A 2,500-nucleotide genomic window follows, 5' to 3' on the forward strand; every position below is an offset into this window, starting at 1 on the left:
CTCTCTCTCTGTCTCCCTCTCTGTCTCTATCTCTGTCTCCCTCTCTGTCTCTCTCTCTGTCTCCCTCTCTGTCTGCTTCTCTGTCTCTCTCTCTGTCTCCCTCTCTGTCTCTCTCTCTGTCTCCCACTCTGTCTCTCTCTCTGTCTCCCACTCTGTCTCTATCTCTGTCTCTCTCTCTGTCTCCCACTCTGTCTCTCTCTCTGTCTCTCTCTCCCACTCTGTCTCCCACTCTCTCTCTCTCTCTGTCTGCTTCTCTGTCTCTCTCTCTGTCTCTCTCTCTGTCTCCCTCTCTGTCTCTCTCTCTGTCTCTCTCTCTGTCTCTCTCTCTGTGTCTCTCTGTCTGCTTCTCTGTCTCTCTCTCTGTCTCTCTCTCTGTCTCCCTCTCTGTCTCTCTCTCTGTCTCTCTCTCTGTGTCTCTCTGTCTGCTTCTCTGTCTCTCTCTCTGTCTCCCTCTCCATCTGCTGCTCCAGTTGTTTCTGACTGCTTCCTACACTTGTTTGGTTTCTCCTCCCTCAGCTTTGTTTCCCTCCGAGAGTTTCCTCCTCGACAACCACTTCTCCCTCCTGACCTGCAACTCTTCACACCGTTACATGTATATATGTGTATATATATATATATATATATATAAATATATGGATGTTATGTTATTAATCAGTTTTAGTGATTTTTAATGAAAGAAAAGTCTAACTTCTGTGCTTGCACTATTCCATCACATAATTTTAAATAATATACAGTGCCTTGCGAAAGTATTCGGCCCCCTTGAACTTTTCGACCTTTTGCCACATTTCAGGCCTCAAACATAAAGATATAAAACTGTAATTTTTTGTGAAGAATCAACAACAAGTGGGACACAATCATGAAGTGGAACGAAATTTATTGGATATTTCAAACCTTTTAAACAAATAAAAAACTGAAATATTGGGCGTGCAAAATTATTCAGCCCCTTCAGTTAACACTTTGTAGCGCCACCTTTTGCTGCGATTACAGCTGTAAGTCGCTTGGGTATGTCTCTATCAGTTTTGCACATCAAGAGACTGACATTTTTGCCCATTCCTCCTTGCAAAACAGCTCGAGCTCAGTGAGGTTGGATGGAGAGCGTTTGTGAACAGCAGTTTTCAGTTCCTTTCACAGATTCTCAATTGGATTCGCCTTGACTTTGACTGCCATTCTAACACCTGGATATGTTTATTTGTGAACCATTCCATTGTAGATTTTGCTTTATGTTTTGGATCATTGTCTTGTTGGAAGACAAATCTCCCGTCCCAGTCTCAGGTCTTTTGCAGACTCCATCAGGTTTTCTTCCAGAATGGTCCTGTATTTGGCTCCATCCATCTTCCCATCAATTTTAACCATCTTCCCCTGCCCTGAAGAAAAGCAGGCCCAAACCATGATGCTGCCACCACCATGTTTGACAGTGGGGATGGTGTGTTCGGAGTGATAAGCTGTGTTGCTTTACGCCAAACATAACGTTTTGCATTGTTGCCAAAAGTTCGATTTTGGTTTCATCTGACCACAGCACCTTCTTCCACATGTTTGGTTTGTCTCCCAGGTGGCTTTTGGCAAACTTTAAACGACACTTTTATTGGATATCTTTAAGAAATGGCTTTCTTCTTGCCACTCTTCCATAAAGGCCAGATTTGTGCAGTATACGACTGATTGTTGTCCTATGGACAGAGTCTCCCACCTCAGCTGTAGATCTCTGCAGTTCATCCAGAGTGATCATGGGCCTCTTGGCTGCATCTCTGATCAGTCTTCTCCTTGTATGAGCTGAAAGTTTAGAGGGACGGCCCGGTCTTCGTAGATTTGTAGTGGTCTGATACTCCTTCCATTTCAATATTATCGCCTTGCACAGTGCTCCTTGGGATGTTTAAAGCTTGGGGAAATCTTTTTGTATCCAAATCCGCTTTAAACTTCTCCACAACAGTATCTCGGACCTGCCTGGTGTGTTCCTTGTTCTTCATGATGCTCTGCGCGCTTTACACGGACCTCTGAGACTATCACAGAGCAGGTGCATTTATCGGAGAACTTGATTACACACAGCTGGATTCTATTTATCATCATTTGTCATTTAGGTCAACATTGGATCATTCAGAGATCCTCACTGAACTTCTGGAGAGAGTTTGCTGCACTGAAAGTAAAGGGGCTGAATAATTTTGCCGCCCACTTTTTCAGTTTTTTATTTGTTAAAAAAGTTTGAAATAGCCAATGAATTTCGTTCCACTTCATAATTGGGACCCACTTGTTGTTGATTCTTCACAAAAAATTACAGTTTTATATCTTTATGTTTGAGGCCTGAAATGTGGCAAAAGGTCGAAACGTTCAAGGGGGCCGAATACTTTCGCAAGGCACTGTATATATACCATCGTAAATCAGCAACTGTCCATCCACTAATTATATTATATTATATATATATATATATATATATATATATATATATATATATATATATATATATATATATATATCAAACCCAATTACATTCAAACTACTAAATGAATCG

At 41.7% G+C, this 2,500-nt stretch overlaps 1 protein-coding gene across 1 annotated transcript in view; it reads left to right on the forward strand.

Moving 5' to 3' along the window:
- The window catches only part of LOC120565597 (zinc transporter 2-like), a gene marked incomplete in the record, with an annotated part of 356,424 nt that overhangs the window by 253,440 nt on the left and 100,484 nt on the right, over positions 1-2,500 (forward strand).

The sequence above is a fragment of the Perca fluviatilis genome, chromosome 9 (genome assembly GCF_010015445.1).
Source record: "Perca fluviatilis chromosome 9, GENO_Pfluv_1.0, whole genome shotgun sequence".
Lineage (NCBI taxonomy): Eukaryota > Metazoa > Chordata > Actinopteri > Perciformes > Percidae > Perca > Perca fluviatilis.